Source organism: Triticum dicoccoides, chromosome 2A (genome assembly GCF_002162155.2).
Source record: "Triticum dicoccoides isolate Atlit2015 ecotype Zavitan chromosome 2A, WEW_v2.0, whole genome shotgun sequence".
Lineage (NCBI taxonomy): Eukaryota > Viridiplantae > Streptophyta > Magnoliopsida > Poales > Poaceae > Triticum > Triticum dicoccoides.
In genome coordinates this window covers 364,843,175-364,861,530 of record NC_041382.1, presented here as the reverse complement: position 1 = coordinate 364,861,530, position 18,356 = coordinate 364,843,175, and the positions used below count along the sequence as shown (strand labels likewise).

Genomic DNA, 18,356 nt, shown 5'->3' with positions numbered 1-18,356 from the left:
AAGAGGGGATGAGGTGTTGCTTAATGGCTTGCTTGCTCAAAGTGCTTAGTGATATGCTCCAAAACCCTCAACTACCTTCCCACATCCACATATGACCTAAACCAAAAGTCAAACTCGGCCCCACCGATTCTATCTATCCGGCGCCACCGAGTTTCAGATGTCATATCCACTACCACAAACCCTAGCAAATCGGTTTCACCGATAGGGATCTTGGTCTCACCGAGATGGGATTGTAATCTCTCTGTGTATGTCCATTACCAAAATCGGTCTCACCGAGTTTGAGCAATCGGTACTACCGAGATTACAATGCAAACCCTCTGGTTAGCTTATTACCAAAATCGGTCCCACCGAGTTTGTGTAATCGGTCACACCGAGATTACGTTATGCCCTAACCCTAACCATATCGGTCCTACCGAGTTGCATCTCAGTCCCACCGAAAATCCTAACGATCACTAGGTTTGCTGAATCAGTCCGACCGAGTTTAATCATTTGGTCCCACCGAGTTTGGCAAATTGTGTGTAACGGTTAGATTTTGTGTGGAGGCTATATATACCCCTCCACCCACTCTTCATTCCTGGAGAGAGCCATCAGAACATACCTACACTTCCAATACACATTTTCTGAGAGAGAACCACCTACACTTGTGTTGAGGTCAACATATTCCATTCCAACCATATGAATCTTGATCTCTAGCCTTCCCCAAGTTGCTTTCCACTCAAATCTTCTTTCCACCAAATCCAAATCCTGTGAGAGAGAGTTGAGTGTTGGGGAGACTATCATTTGAAGCACAAGAGCAAGGAGTTCATCATCAACACACCATTTGTTACTTCTTCGAGAGTGGTGTATCCTAGATTGGCTAGGTGTCACTTGGGAGCCTCCAACAAGATTGTGGAGTTGAACCAAGCAGTTTGTAAGGGCAAGGAGATCGCCTACTTCGTGAAGATCTACCGCTAGTGAGGCAAGTCCTTCGTGTGCGACGGCCGTGATGGAATAGACAAGGTTGCTTCTTCGTGGACCCTTCGTGGGTGGAGCCCTCCGTGGACTCGCGCAACCGTTACCCTCCGTGGGTTGAAGTCTCCATCAACGTGGATGTATGATAGCACCACCTATCAGAACCACGACAAAAACATCCGTGTCTCCAATTGCGTTTGAATACTCCAAACCCTTCTCTTTACATTCTTGCCAGTTGCATGCTTTACTTTCCGCTGCTCATATACTCATTGCATGCTTGCTTGATATGTATTGTGTTTGTTAAACTTGTGCTTAAACTCCACTTAAACTTAAGAATATTAAAAACTGCAACTTTTGGCACTTAGTGTCTAATCACCCCCCCCCCTCTAGACACCTCTTCTCGATCCTTTTAGCTTTTCATGGATGACTTTTCTGTTTATGGGAAGTCTTTTGATGATTGTTTAAGCAATCTTAGTCAAGTTTTGCAGAGATGTGAGCAAACAAATCTTGTCTTAAACTGGGAGAAGTGCCACTTTATGGTTAATGAAGGTATTGTTTGGGACCATAAAATTTCCGAAAGAGGTATTGAGGTGGTCAAAGCTAAGGTTGATGCAATTGAGAAAACGCCATGTCCTAAAGATATCAAAGGTATTCATAGTTTCTTAGGTCATGCTGGTTTCTATAGGAGATTTATCAAAGACTTTTCTAAAATTTCTAGGCCTCTTACAAATCTTTTGCAAAAGGATGTTCCTTTTGTTTTTGATGATGATTGTTTAGAAGCCTTTGAAACACTCAAGAAAGCCTTAATTTCTGCACCTATTGTTCAACAACCTGACTGGAACTTACCTTTTGAAATTATGTGTGATGTTGTTTCTAGGACAAAGAGTTGATAAGAAACTAAATATTATTCATTATGCTAGTAAAACTCTAGACAGTGCACAACGAAATTATGCTACTACTGAAAATAATTTCTAGCAGTGGTGTTTGCTTGTGATAAATTTAGATCTTACATTGTTGACTCTAAGGTTATCGTTCACACCGACCATGCTGCTATTAAATAACTTATGGAAAAGAAAGATGCTAAACCTAGACTTATTCGATGGGTTCTCTTGTTACAAGAATTTGATTTATACATCACTGGTAGAAAAGGAGCAGAGAACCCCGTAGCTGATAACTTGTCTAGGCTTGAAAATGTCCTTGATGACCCACTACCTATTGATGATAGCTTTCCTGTTGAGCAGTTAGCTGTAATAAATGTTTCTCATAACACTCCTTGGTATGCTAATTAATCTAATTACATTGTTGCTAAATATTTACCACCTAGCTTTACATACCAACAAAGGAAAAAAATTCTTCTACGATTTAAGACATTACTTTTGGGATGACGCACATCTTTATAAAGAAGGAGTAGATGGTATTATTAGACGTTGTGTACCCGAGCATGAACAAGGACAAATCCTATGGAAATTTCACACCGAAGCATATGGAGGACATCATGCGGGAGACAGAACTGCTCGCAAGGTATTGCAATCTGGGTTTATTGGCCTACTCTCTTCAAGGATGCTCGTAAGTTTGTCTCATCTTGTGATGAATTGTCAAAGAATAGGTAATAGCGGTAAGCGTAAAGAAATGCCTATGAATTATTCACTTGCTGTTGAATCATTTGATGTTTGGGGTTTTGATTACATGGGACCTTTTCCTTCCTCTAATGGGTATACACATATTTTTGTTGCTGTTGATTATGTTACTAAGTGGGTAGAAGCTATTCCAACTACTAGTGCTGATCACAACACCTCTATTAAAATGCTTAAGGAAGTTATTTTCCCAAGGTTTGGAGTCCCTAGATATTTAATGAATGATGGTTGTTCTCACTATTCATGGTGCTTTCCGTAAAATGCTTGATAAGTATAATGTTAACCATAGAAATGTATCACCCTATCATCCTCAGTCTAGTTGTCAAGTTGAACTTAGCAATAGAGAAATAAAATTAATTTTGCAAAATACTGTCAATAGGTCCTGGAAGAATTGGTCTAAGAAATTAGATGATGCACTTTGGGCTTATAGAACAACATATAAAAATCCTATGGGTATATCTCCTTATAAAATGGTTTATGGAAAAGCTTGTCATTTGCCTCTTGAGTTAGAACATAAAGCATATTGGGCAATTAAAGAACTCAACTATGATTTCAAACTTGCCGGTGAAAAGAGGTTATTTGATATTAGCTCATTAGATGAATGGAGAACCCAAGCTTATGAAAATGCCAAGTTGTTTAAAGAAAAAGTTAAAAGATGGCATGATAAATGAATCCAAAAGCGTGAGTTCAAGGTAGGAGAATATGTTCTTTTGTACAACTCTTGTTTTAGATTCTTTGCAGGAAAACTCCTCTCCAAATGGGAAGGACCCTATGTTATCGAGGAGGTTTACCGGTCTGGAGCTATCAAAATAAATAATGCCGAAGGTACTAACCTGAAGGTTGTTAATGGGCAACGAATAAAGCATTATATCTCAGGTACGCCCATTAATGTTGAAAGTAATATTATCCAAACTATGACACTGGAAGAACACATAAAAGAGACCTTCCGGAACACTCCAGAATCTTGAAAAAGCGGAGGTACATGATACGGTAAGTAAACGGACTCTGAAAAATCCGCAAAAAAAATTTGTCAGTTTTGGAATATTTAGAAAATTAGGAAAATAAGAAACTACCTGGAAAGTCGCCCTGGTGGGCTCAAGACACCAAGGTGTCCGCCCAAGTGGGCATACCTTATGGACTCGGTTTTTCTTCCGTTTGCTTGTTTCCCAAGATAAAAAATATTTATATCCCCCCCAAACCTATTGACCACCGTAACATGGAAAAATCTTCTGTTTTCTTTTCTTGCTGTTTTCCTGATAGATCTGAAAATATGCCATCCCAAGACTCTGAGGGTGAGAGCTATGTTGCTGATTTTATTGCAAGCCCCAAGTCTTATGGGGATGTGGAGCATTATGGCTGGACTTCGGAGGAAGAGGAAGACTATTATCCCAGGGAGAAGGAGGAGACGAGCTCAGACGAGGACGAAGCCCCGTTGCCTCAACCTGGGGACATGCATGTGGAATTCAAGAAGTCAAGCCTCCCCAACAAAGCAAATAGGCCTAATATTCAGTTTATACCCTTCCGCCTTTTGCAGGAAAATAAGCAAGATTTATGCAAGAAGGTACTGGAGCTCGAGTGGGAGATCGGTGAATTGAAGGAGGAAAATTGCATCCTCAAGTGTAAGCTGAAGAAGAAGGACAAACCCTCCACTTCATCACCACCTCCTTCTTCATCGCCAAAAGAAAATTGAGTGTCGGGTATGGGCACTCCCCTTGGCTTCCGCCAAGCTTGGGGGAGGTGCCTCGGTATCATCTCACCCCCACTATCTTTTGCCTTTACTTATTTTAGTTCGATCTTCTGCTTTAGATGAATAAAAGTTTAGTTCGATCCTTTCTTTTTGAGAGCTTGCTTAGTGATCTATCCTTGTAATCATGTGTGAGATATATAATAAAGTTTAGTTTGAGTTTTGCTCTTTACTTTCATGTTTCAATAAAAGGAAAGGAAATAAATGAAAAGATCATATGCTAATCATATGGTAGGTGGTGACACCACATAAGGAAAAGTATAAGTACAAAATTTTATTAGAGATTGACAAACATGGCATTGGTCAATGATGCAACTCATGAAAGAACTAATGGGAAGAGAAGATTCACATATAAATACACTATCATGGAAATCTTTTGTGATTGTGAGCCCCCATCAAAATATTATATGCCAAAATTGTTGACGTTGGACAAGGAAGACAACTTAATGATTTATGTTTCTTCATATTCACATAGAAGTTATATTGTCATAGATCCTTCAAATGTGGTGCTTGCCCCCTATCTTTGCTAGCCAAAAATTCCGCACTAAGTAGAGATACTACTTGTGCATCCAAAAACCTTTAAACCCAAATCTGATTTTCAAGAGTCCACCAGACCTACCTATGGATTGAGTAAGATCCTTCAAGTAAGTTGTCATCGGTGAAATAAGGCAATAAAAATTGCTTCTAAAAGTGTAAGATCATTTAGTGTAAGAGAAAATTGAGCGTTGTACGAACTTGTGATGGTAAAGAAATAAAAGTGACAGACTGCATAATAAGGGTTGTCATCACAAGGGGCAATATAACGTGGCGTTCCCTTGCATTTAGGGGTTGACCATACAAACAAATAAGCACATGGGAACCTCTGCTTCCCTCTGTGAAGGGCCTATCTTTTACTTTCATGTATTTACTTTTATGCAAGATTCAAAGTTCTTCTTTATTTTCCTTCTATTTTTCTCCTTTGGCAAGCATCATGTGGTGAGTAAAGATCTAGGCACATATGTCCATTTGATTATGGGTAGCATGATTTATTATTGTTGACATCACCCTTGAGGTGAATATGTTGGGAGGCGAAACTATAAGCCCATATCTTTCTATGTGTCCGGTTGAAACGTTTTGCTCATGTGTATGCAGTGAGTGTTAGCAATCATAGAAGATAAATGATGGTTGAGTATGTGGACTTGCCTAAAGGATCTGATATGTGACCCTTCCTGAAAAGATGATGAACTGTAGTTGCAAAGTTGACTGGGAACATAATTTGTTGGTTTCTAATCAATTTTATGCTTTATACTTTGATAGTGTGATGAATTGTTACTTATTCATGAGAAGTCTGCGATAAAAGTTCTAGGATAAAAGTTTCATGTTTAAGTTTGTTGCTGTTATAATAATCCGCATGATGCTACTATGTCCGTATTTTGTTTTTATCGACACCTCTCTCTCTCTAAGCATGTGGACATGTTTTTCGATTTCGGTTTTCACTTGAGGACAAGTGAGGTCTAAGCTTGGGGGAGTTGATACGTCCATTTTGCATCATGTTTACCTACTGTTATTTATAATGTTTTATGCATAATAATGCTTTTTGGAGTAATTATAATGCCTTTTCTCTCATAATATGCAAGGTACACACAAAGAGGAAGAATTCCGGCAGCTGGAAATCTGGACCTGAAAAAGCTACGTCAGGCCACCTATTCTGCGCAACTCCAAATGAGATGAAACTTCACAGGGAATTTTTATGGAATATATGAGAAATATTGGAGCCAATAAGTACCAGAGGGGGCCCACCAGCTGGGCACAACCCACCTGGGCGCGCCAGGGAGCCCAAGCACACCCTGGTGGGTTGTGCTCCCCTCGTCCCACCTCTGGTGCCCATCTTCTGGTATATAAGTCATTTTGACCTAGAAAAAATAAGGATAGGACTTTCGGGACAGAGCGCCGCCGTCTCGAGGCGGAACTTGGGTAGGAGCACTTTTGCCCTCCAGCGGAGCAATTCCGCCGGGGGAACTTCCCTCCCAGAGGGGGAAATCATCATCATCATCATCACCAACAACTCTCCCATCTTGGGGAGGGAAATCTCCATCAACATCTTCAACAGCACCATCTCCTCTCAAACCCTAGTTCATCTCTTGTGTTCAATATTTGTACCGGAACTATAGATTGGTGCTTGTGGGTGACTAGTAGTGTTGATTACATCTTCTAATTGATTACTATATGGTTTATTTGGTGGAAGATTATATGTTGAGATCCAATATTCTATTTAATACCCCTCTGATCTTGAGCATGATTATCATTTATGAGTAGTTACTTTTGTTCTTGAGGTCACGGAGAAATCATGTTGCAAGTAATCATGTGAACTTGATATGTGTTCGATATTTTGATAGCATGTATGTTGTGATTCCCTTAGTGGTGTCATGTGAACGTCGACTACATGACACTTCACCATATTTGGGCCTAAAGGAATTCATTGTGGAGTAGTAATTAGATGATGGGTTGCGAGAGTGACAGAAGCTTAAACCCTAGTTTATGCGATATTCCATAAGGGACCGATTGGATCCAAAAGTTTAATGCTATGGTTAGAATATATTCTTAATACTTTTCTCGTAGTTGCGGATGCTTGCGAGGGGGTTAATCATAAGTAGGAGGTTTGTTCAAGTAAGAACAGCACTTAAGCACTGGTCCACCCACATATCAAATTATTGAAGTAGCAAACACGAATCGAATCAACATGATGAAAGTGACATGAAATTCCCGTGTACCCTCAAGAACGCTTTGCTTATTATAAGATACCATTTTGGCCTGTCCTTTGCCTCAAAAGGATTGGGATACCTTTCTGCACTTCTGTTACTACTATTGTTACTTGCTCGTTACAAATTATCTTGCTATCAAACTACTCTGCTAATTACAATTTCAGCACTTACAAACATTACCTTGATGAAAACCACTTGTCATTTCCTTCTGCTCCTCCTTGGGTTCGACACTCTTACTTATCTAAAAGGCTACAATTGATCCCATATATTTGTGGGTCATCAGTGTGTGACCGACGGGCGCATGCACACGCTCGGCCACCTCCTGCCTGCTTGCCGCTGCTGGAGTCGGCGCCGAGCGCCACGTGATGACCCACAAGTATCTATCGTAGTCCTTTCGATAAATAAGAGTGCAGAACCCAACAAGGAGCATAAGGAAATGACAAGCGATTTTCAATAAGGTATTATCTACAAGCACTGAAATTATCGGTAATAGATAGTTGTGTGATAAGATAATTCGCAATGGGTAACAAGTAACAAAAGTAACTAAGGTGCAGCAAGGTGGCCCAATCCTTTTTGTACCAAAGTACAAGCCTAGACGAACTCTTATACAAAGCAAAGCGCTCTCGAGGACACATGGGAATTATTGTCAACCTAGTTTTCATCATGCTCGTATGATTCGATTCGTTGCTTTGATAATTTGATATGTGGGTGGACCAGTGCTTGGGTGTTGTCCTTGCTTGTACAAGCCTCTCACTTATTATTAACTCCTCTCGCAAGCATCCACAACTATTGAAGAAGAATTAAGATAAATCTAACCATAGCATGAAACATATGGATCCAAATCAGCCCCTTAGGAAGCAACACATAAAGTAGGGTTTAAGCTTCTGTCACTCTAGCAACCCATCATCTACTTATTACTTCCCAATGCATTCCCTAGGCCCAAACAATGGTGAAGTGACATGTACTCGACATTCACACAACACCACTAGAGGAGAGACAACATACATCTCATCAAAATATCGAACGAATACCAAATTCTCATGATTACTTATAACAAGACTTCTCCCATGTCCTGAGGAACAAACGTAACTACTCACAAAGCATATCCATGTTCATAATCAGAGGTGTATTGAATAGCATTAAGGATCTCATCATATGATCTTCCATCGAATAAACCAACTAGCATCAACTACAAGGAGTAATCAACACTACTAGCAACCCACAGGTACCAATCTAAGGTTTTGAGACAAAGATCGAATACAAGAGATGAACTAGGGTTTGAGAGGAGATGGTGCTAGTGAATATGTTGATGGAGATTGGCCCCCTCTCGATGAGAGGATCGTTGGTGATGATGATGGCTTCGATTTCCCCCTCCGGGAGGGAAGTTTAACCGGCAGAACAGCTCCGTAGGAGCCCTAGATTGGTTATGCCCATGTTCCGCCTCGAGACAGGGGCGCTTCGTCCCGAAAGCTTCATCCTTATTTTTTTAGGTAAAAACCCTTCATATAGCAGAAGATGGGCACTGGGGGGGGCTACCAGGTGGGTGGCAAGGTAGGGGCGTGCCCAGGGTGGTAGGGTGCGCCCCCTACCCTTGTGGTTTCCTGGTGGGTCCCCCTGGTGCTTTCTTCGCCCAATATTTTTTATATATTCCAAAATAATTCTTCATGAAGTTTGAGGACTTTTGGATTTTTGCAGAATAGGTCTCTCAGATTTGCTCCTTTTCCAGTCTAGAATTCAGCTGACAGCATTCTCCCTCTGGGTAAACCTTGTGAAATAAGAGAGAAAAGGCATAAGTATTGTGCCATAATGTGTAATAATAGCCCATAATGCAATAAATATCAATATAAAATCATGATGAAAAATGGATGTATCAACTCCCCCAAGCTTAGACCTCGCTTGTCCTCAAGTGAAAGCCGATATCAAAAAATATCTCCACATGTTTAGAGATAGAGGTGTCGATAAAATAAAATACGGACATGAGGGCATCATGATCATCTTTAGAACAGCAACATAAATTGTCATATATTTCTTATGCGAAAGTAACAATTCGTTCACAAGGTAAATTATGAATCGGAAACTTCATTTAAAACTAATAAACTATGATCTCAGTCATTGAAGTAATCGCAATTTATCATAACATCAGAAAGAGTCAATATAAGAGCTTTTCAGCAAATCCACATACTTAACTATCATTTAATCCTTCACAGTTGCTAACACTCACACGATACTTTTGAGTTCAAAGTTTCAATCGGACACAGAGAAAGATAGGGGCTTATAGTTTTGCCTCCCAACCTTTTACCTCAAGGGTAATGTCAACAGTAATACTGTATGATAACCTACATCCGAGTGGATATATATATATATATATATATATATATATATATATATATATATATATATATATATATATATATATATATATATATATATATCTGAATCTTTCTCCAACACATAGTGCTTGCCAAAAACAAAAATTATAAAAAGGAAAGGTGAAGATCACCATGACTCTTGTATAAGGGTAGAAAATAAAAGTAACAGATAGGCCCTTCGCAGAGGGAAGCAGAGGTTGTCATGCACTTTTATAGTTGGATGCACAAAATCTTAATGCAAAAGAACATCACTTTATATTGTCACTTGTGATAAAGAACTTTATTATGCAGTCTGTCGCTTTTATTTCTTCCATATCACAAGTTTGTATAAACCTTATTTTCTTCACACTAATAGATCATACATATTTATAGAGCAATTTTTATTGCTTGCACTGATGACAACTTACTTGAAGAATCTTACTCAATCCATAGGTAGGTATGGTGGACTCTTATGACAAAACTGGTTTAAGGGATGTTTGGAAGCACAAGTAGTATCTCTACTTGGTGCAAAGGATTTGTCTAGCATAAGAGGGAAAAGCAAGCTCAACATGTTGGGGGATCCATAACAATATAACTTCTATTCGGATATAAGAAAACATAACCCATTATGTTGTCTTCCTTGTCCAACATCAACTTTTTAGCATGTCATATTTTAATGAGTGCTCACAATTGTGAAAGATGTCCAAGATAGTATATTTATATGTGAAGCCTCTCTTTCTTTATTACTTCCTATTAATTGCAACAATGACCAAAACTATGTTTGTCAACTCTCAACAATTTTTATTCATCATACTCTTTATATGTGAAGCCATCACTCTCCATAAGATCATTATACGATCCTTTTATTTCTTTTTACTGTTTCTCTTATTTTATTCCCTCAAGATCATAGCAAGAAAGCAAAGCCCTCAACTCAAAACTACTCTTTATTATTTATAACTCAAGGACTTGATTACATAGATAGATCTCAAAACAAAACTCAAAGCTAGATCATACTAAAAACTTTATTCTACTAGATAAAGATATAACCAAAAGGATCAAACTAAGAAGAAAGATAAAGGTAAAGGTGTGATGGTGATACGATACCGGGGCTCCTCCCCCAAGCTTGGCAGTAGCCAAGGGGAGTGCCCATACCCATGTATTTATGTCTCTTTCTTCGGAGGTGGAGATGATAGAGTTGTTGATGATGTATACTTGTCATCCATCTTCCAGGGCATAGGATCACCATCATAGAAGGATGAACGAGTCTTTGGGATCCTCAAATCTGCATCCAAACTCACATTTTTTGGTTTTGTAGGTCATAGATCTGGGCTTAGAGGTGCTCGATTTTCTTGTGAAGCTTGAAGATGGCCTCCCCAATATTCTTGGCATCCAGCTTGTGATTATTGGTTAATTCCGCGATCATCAAGTGATTGGCGTTGAGTCCAGGTTCCACCATCCCTTGACACTAGAAAACTTGCTGCTCCATTGCTTCGAGTCTTGTCACCATGCATCTGGTCTTCTTTGGACCTTCGACATCGCGGATGTGCAGCACCCCCTCACACATCTCAATGGTTTGAGGGTGTTGCGGCACCTACGCAAGGTAGGGGTTGATGACCTTATCGAAAAACTTGTCCTTGGGGGCGCTTGGAGACGTCATGGTGATCTAGATCTGTCAGAAAAACAGCTCGAAACAAGAACACATGATTTTGTTGTGGTACGGTGATAACAACTTTCGGGAGATTATATAATGAATTTTTACCGACCAAAAGAATTCTTCTTATTGCATAATAAAATAAAGAAACCTTAGAATTCCATTTGTATAAGATATGCTACACCATACTATCGAAATCAAAAATAGGGTATGAGACAATTAATAACTTTGAAAACACGAAATAGTTGATAACATAAGTTGTTGTTCAGAAATAGGAAAGTGGAATGAAATCCAGTCTTAGTCAAATATTTCATATCTCTTCGTGTCCAAGCAGAAGGAAAAGGATACAATTTGAGCTGAGCGGAAAATCCATATCTCTCTTATCCATTTAAAGCATATGGATTTTAGAGTAGAGCATATGGATCAATCTATTTATAATTATAAGAATCGAATGTGTTTGTTTTTATGTTATTTTGTGAAGGAATGAAAACAATTCTATATAGAATGGGTTGGGAATTACGCCTAGATCCCGTGTAAATGGAAATTTCATTGATAAGACCTCCTCAATTGTAGCCAATATTTTATTGCGAATAATTCGGACAACCTCAGGAGAAAAAAAGGCATTTACTTACTATAGAGATGGTGCGATTTGAATCCTTTTTTGCTTTTTTAGCCCTACCTATACCTCGGTCTTACAAAAAGAGAAGGGGTTGGCATAGAGAGAACCAAATTTGTAAAGCAAACAAACCCACGCTTCGGGAAGGTGAGGCGAACTAACAATTCCTTCCGTCGTGTATCCTTGATTGATGCGGCTTCAGATACTTCAATTGTAGATTTGAGTATTGAGCGAAAGGTTACACCTATAGGATATGGTATGGTATGGATTACAGGCCAATCCTACTCTATTAGTATCCATAGGAAGCATAGGGGAGAAAAGCACTACACCTAGAAATAGGAATCAACAAGAGAAAAACTTTGTTAGAAATTACCCCTTTCCTGATCGGTATCAGGGCTGGGAAGAATGGTTGGGATAATAAACAACCATCAGGTTTGTACTTTGGATACCCCTATAACCATCAAAGATCGTTGAAGTAGCTAATTCCTCTAAATAGGAGGCGTTGAGAACAAAGAAATTATTGGAGCTATCGTTTTCCTCTAGCATTAATAGAATTCGTTGGTGTTAAGAAAAACCTCTTGTGGGAAGGTTGGCTAGAGATTTCTTGGAAAAATACCAGCCCCTTTCGGTTCATAATGAGACGGGACTAATTCTATTTTGATTCTATAGATTATTTCGCTTAGTACTATTATGTACAGAAGGGAGGAGCCGTATGAGACGAAAACCTCATGTACGGTTTTGGAACGGAGATTTTTTTGAATAGAATGAACGACCGTAATGGATGTTGGCTCAATCCGAAGGAAATTACGTGGAAGCTTTGCAAAATTATTATGAAGCTACGCGACTAGAAATCGATCCCTATGATCGAAGTTATATACTCTATAACATAGGCCTTATACACACAAGCAATGAAGAGCATACAAAGGCTTTGGAATATTATTTCCGGGCACTAGAACGAAACCCCTTCTTACCGCAAGCTTTTAATAATATGGACATGATCTGTCATTACGAGCGACTATCTCCACTATAGAAAGAAAAAAAGAGGATCAAATTTTCTAGTAAATACTAGAAAAGGGGCTTTCTACATAGGGATCGTGAAAACAACGATTTTTCCCTATCAGCTTTAGGAAGGAAGGACACTTCATGAGAATCAAAAAATGAAGAAAGTATGGCCTATACTACTACTCTATGGATAAAGTTTCTCAAATTGATAGAGCAAGCACCATAAAGATCAATTAGTGAGCGACTGGGTCGATACAACTAAAAAACTGCTTACTTATCCCATGGTATGGGGCAAAATTTAGGAATCCACTTATGTAATAGAGTCGATCCACTAAGGGATTAAGCAACGGTGTAGTATCAGATCCCAAAGATAGTAAGTTCTTTTTTCTTTCTTATGGAAAAAAGTCTTTTTCAAGGATTCTATAGAGATTTCATATATGAAACCGGGATAGTTACCTTTCAGAAAATTTGAACGAAGGCTCTATATCTATCTATGCTTCATTCTTATGAAGGTGGGACAAAAGATCAAACTGATTATTGATAAAAATTAGGGTTTGAAACTTAGGTAATTAATTTCTTCTGCTTAACCCAAGAACAAATTGGATTGAGTTTTGATAAATCGAATTCAGTTAAGATAGGGGAAATTCAGATAGCAATTTCTGAGCCGTATGAGGTAGGAAACTCTCAAGTACGGTTCTAAGGGAAGGAACATCCTATTCCGACCGAGGAGAACAGGCCATTCTACAGGGTGATTCGGGAAATTGCGAAAGCTTGGTTTGATCAAGCTGCTGAGTATTGGAAGCAAGCTATAGCGCTTACTCTGGGAAATTATATTGAAGCACAGAAGTGGTTGAAGATTATGAAGCGCTTTGAATTTTAATAAGACCATGCTCCTTCTTTTTCATAAAATGAGTGGTTTGGTTGTTGATCCATTAATCAAATAAATTAGGTCATAAGATCGAATCAAGAATTTCATTATATCCATTTCATAAGAATTAACCATAGGGATAGGGTCTAGAATAGAAGTAATAAAGTGAATAAAAAGAGGGGGCAATCTAAATATTGCTAATATATTATGACCATCTTATTAATAATTCTAATGAGTTATCTTGGAATTTAGAATCGAATAAAAAACCCTATATTATGCTCAAGGAAAGTAGATATAGATAGGAGCTTATGCCCTCAAAAAAATACACTAGTTTCTTAAATTGAAAATAAAAAAGATTTTTTTCTTACGTCGAGAAATATTTGTTTCTCAAGATAAACAATGTCCGTTAGGGACCTAATCTTTATGCCATAATAGACCTGAACACTTGCCTCGGATTGACTTCAATATATAGTTGCTCCACTGAATAACTAAAAAATAGAAGGATGGTAGATAGTAAAGAAAAGAACTAATCACAATATCTATCTTTCAAAGATTCACTAAAAAGACAGTTGGCGGATCTCTTGGTATGTCTTGTCCAGAAAGAGGAGGACTTAATGATTATTCGTTCGCTTGAACCAGAAGTAAAAAAATTTATGGACAGGGATCCTGTAAAAACATCTTTTGAGGAATGGTCCAGACACGGCCATTTGTCAAGAACACTAGCTAAGGGCCCTGATACTACCACTTGGATCTGGAACCTACATGTTGATGCTCACGATTTTGATAGTCATATTGGTGATTTGGAGGAGATTTCTCGAAAAGTCTTTAGTGCTCATTTCGGGTAACTTTCCATTTTCTTTCTTTGGTTGAGTGGCATGTACTTTCATGGCGCCCGTTTTTCCAATTATGAAGCAAGGCTAAGTGATCCTACTCACATTGGACCCAGTGCTCAGGTAGTTTGGCCTATAGTAGGGTAAGAAATATTGAATGGTGATGTAGGTGGGGGTTTCCGAGGAATCCAAATAACCTCTGATTTTTTTCAGCTTTGGCGAGCATCTGTAATAACTAGTGAATTACAACTCTATTGTACTGCAATTGGTGCATTGATTTTTGCAACGTTAATGTTTTTTGCTGGTTGGTTCCATTATCACAAAGCCGCTCCCAAATTGGCCTGGTTCCAAGATGTAGAATCCATGTTGAATCACCACTTAGCGGGATTATTAGGACTTGGGTCTCTTTCTTGGGCGGGGCACCAAATTCATGTATCTTTAACAATTAACAAATTTCTTGACGCTGGGGTGGATCCTAAAGAGATACCACTTCCTCATGTATTTATCTTGAATCGGGACCTTTTGGCTCAACTTTATCCTAGTTTTGTCGAAGGAGCAACCCCTTTTTTCACTTTAAATTGGTCCAAATACGTAGAATTTCTGACTTTTCGCGGAGGACTAGATCCAGTAACCGGTGGTCTCTAGCTGACCGATATTGCGCACCATCATTTAGCTATTGCTATTCTTTTCCTAATCGCAGGTCATATGTATAGGACCAATTGGGGTATTGGCCATGGACTTAAAGATATTTTGGAGGCTCACAAGGGCCCATTTACAGGACAAGGCCATAAGGGTCTTTATGAAATCTTAACAACGTCATGGCATGCTCAATTATCTCTTAACCTAGCAATGCTAGGCTCTACAACCATTGTTGTAGCTCATCATATGTATTCTATGCCTCCCTATCCATACCTAGCTACTGACTATGGTACACAACTTTCCTTGTTCAGAAACCACATGTGGATTGGCGGATTTCTAATAGTCGGTGCTGCTGCACATGCAGCAATTTTTATGGTAAGAGACTATGATCCAACTAATTGATACAACGATCTATTAGATCGCATCCTTAGACACCGCGATGCAATCATATCCCACCTTAACTGGGTATGTATATTTCTAGGTTTTCATAGTTTTGGCTTGTACATTCATAATGATACCATGAGTGCTTTAGGCCGTCCACAAGATATGTTTTCGGATACTGCCATACAATTACAACCTATCTTTGCTCAATGGGTAATATCCATGCTACTGTGCCTGGCGTAACAGCTCCTGGTGCAACAACAAGTACTAGCTTAACGTGGGGAGGCAGCGAGTTAGTAGCAGTAGGTGGCAAAGTGGCTTTGTTACTTATTCCATTAGGAACCGTAGATTTTTTTAGTCCATCACATTCATGCATTTACCATACATGTGACTGTATTAATACTTTTGAAAGGTGTTTTGTTTGCTCAAAGCTCCCGTTTGATACCCGATAAAGCAAATCTAGGTTTTCGCTTTCCTTGCGATGGGCCTGGCCGAGGGGGAACATGTCAAGTATCCTCCTGGGATCATGTTTTCTTAGGTTTATTCTGGATGTACAATGCAATTTCGGTAGTCATTTTCCATTTCAGTTGGAGAATGCAGTTGGATGTTTGGGGTACTATAAGTGATCAAGGGGTGGTAACTCATATTACAAGGGGAAACTTTGCACAGAGTTCCATTACGATTAATGGGTGGCTTCAAGATTTCTTGTGGGCACAGGCATCGCAAGTCATTCAGTCTTATGGTTCTTCATTATCTGCATATGGTCTTTTTTTCTTAGGTGCTCATTTTGTCTGGGCCTTCAGTTTAATGTTTTTATTCAGCGGCCGTGGTTATTGGCAAGAACTCATTGAATCTATCGTTTGGGCTCATAACAAATTAAAAGTTGCTCTTGCTACTTAGCCTAGATCCTTGAGCATTATACAAGGACGCGCAAGAAAATAGAGTCTGAAGGGCACACGAGGTGGTGGCATGGTACAGGGGCGCACCCTAGGGGGTAGGGCACACCCTCCTGCCTTGTCGCTTCCTCATGCACTCTTTGGACTGCTTTTAATTTTCCTAATTTTTTAAATATTCCAAAATGGAGAAAAATTGCCATTGGAAACATATGTAGTTGGTTTACTTAACGTACCACATACCTATTCCTTTTCGGAGTCTGAAATGTTCTGGAAAGTGTCCCTTATGTACTCCTCCGGTGTTATGGTATTAATTATATTAGTCTCAACATTTATGGGAGTACGCCAGATATAATGTTTGATTCTTTGATCGTTTACCACCTTCGGATTTGTGCATTCGGTGTTGTTGATCTTGATGGCATCAAAACGATAAACCTCCTCGATAATGTAAGAGCCTTCCCATTTAGAAAGAAGCTTTCCTGCAAAAAAAACTTAAACGAGAATCGTATAGCAAAACATGATCACCTACATTAAACTCACGCTTTTGTATCTTTTTTCCATGCCATCTTTTAACCTTTTCTTTAAACAACTTGGCATTCTCATAGGTTTGGGTTCTCCATTCTCAAGCGAGCTTATGTCAAATAACCTCTTCTCACTGGCAAGTTTCAAATCATAGTTGAGCTCTTTAATAGCCCAATAAGCTTTATGTTCTAGTTCAAGAGGTAAGTGACATGCTTTTCCATAAATCATTTTATACGGAGACATACCCATAGGGTTTTTATAAGCAGTTTTATAAGCCCATAATGCATCATCAAGTTTCTTAGACCAATTCTTTCTAGATCTATTAACAGTCTTTTGCAGAATCAATTTAATCTCTCTATTGCTCAATTCCACTTGACCACTAGACTGAGGGTGATATGGAGATGCAATTCTATGGTTGACATCATATTTAGCAAGCATTTTATGGAAAGCACCATGAATAAAATGTGAACCACCATCATTCATCAAATATCTAAGGACTCCAAACCTCAAAAAAATAACTTCTTTAAGCATCTTAATAGAAGTGTTATGATCAACACTACTAGTCGGAATAGCTTCTACCCACTTAGTAACATAACCAACAACAACTAAAATATGTGTATACCCATTAGAGGAAGGAAAAGGTCCCATATAATCAAAGCCCCAAACATCAAATGGTTCATTAACAACTGCATAATTCATAGGCATTTCCTGACGTCTACTAATATTGTCAATTCTTTGGCATTCATCACAAGACAAGACAAACTTACGAGCATCCTTGAAGAGAGTAGGCCAATAAAAATCAGATTGTAATACCTTGTGTGCAGTTCTATTGTAACATCCCAAATTTTCAATTTGGAATGTTATACATAGATCATTCATGCATATCATATTTTATTGCATTTCGTTTTGCGATCCTCGAGATCCTAAGCAACTCAAGGACCCTCGGAGAGAGTTGGGGATTTCCCTGTTTTCATATTTGAGTTTTATCAAATATTGAAACGAGGATTTTGGTTTTAATTATTTTTCTCTCCGAAAATATTTCATATTAAAATACACGAGAGGAGATAATATAACTTCTCCAAAATAAATAAATATTGGAGGAAAAAGATTAAAATCAAATATTTGACTTTTATCCGGAGTTTATTGCTATTTTATTTGAATTAGAAAAAAATTGCACGTTTTTCAAAGTTGCATTTTAGGGCCAAGAAAATGTTCACCTTGTTCTAAATATTTTATTTAGACGGTGAAATTTTCTTTTGGCATTTTTAGAATTTTATTTTATTTTCTAGGATTTTTTTTAGTTCCGGCGGAATTTATTTTAAAAAAAATTAGCGCCCGACTGGGCCGAAGCCCAGCCGAGCCGGCCCAGCCCCTCGCGCCCCGTCTCCGCTCGGGAGACCGAGACCGCGCCGCCGCCGCGAAGCGTAGTCCGGCCAGGACTCCCGCGTCGTGCCCCCTCCTCCAAGCCAAGCCGCCCGCCCCCTCCTTAAAAGCCGCCGCCGCGCCGCCCTTGGAGCCCGCACCACCCCGCCGCCG

The 18,356-nt window shown here is 39.0% G+C and overlaps 1 pseudogene; it reads left to right on the top strand.

The window, feature by feature from the left end:
* The window catches only part of LOC119357853, a 96,153-nt pseudogene extending 82,586 nt beyond the window's left edge, over nt 1–13,567 (top strand).
* Nucleotides 13,568–18,356: the final 4,789 nt, after the last annotated feature.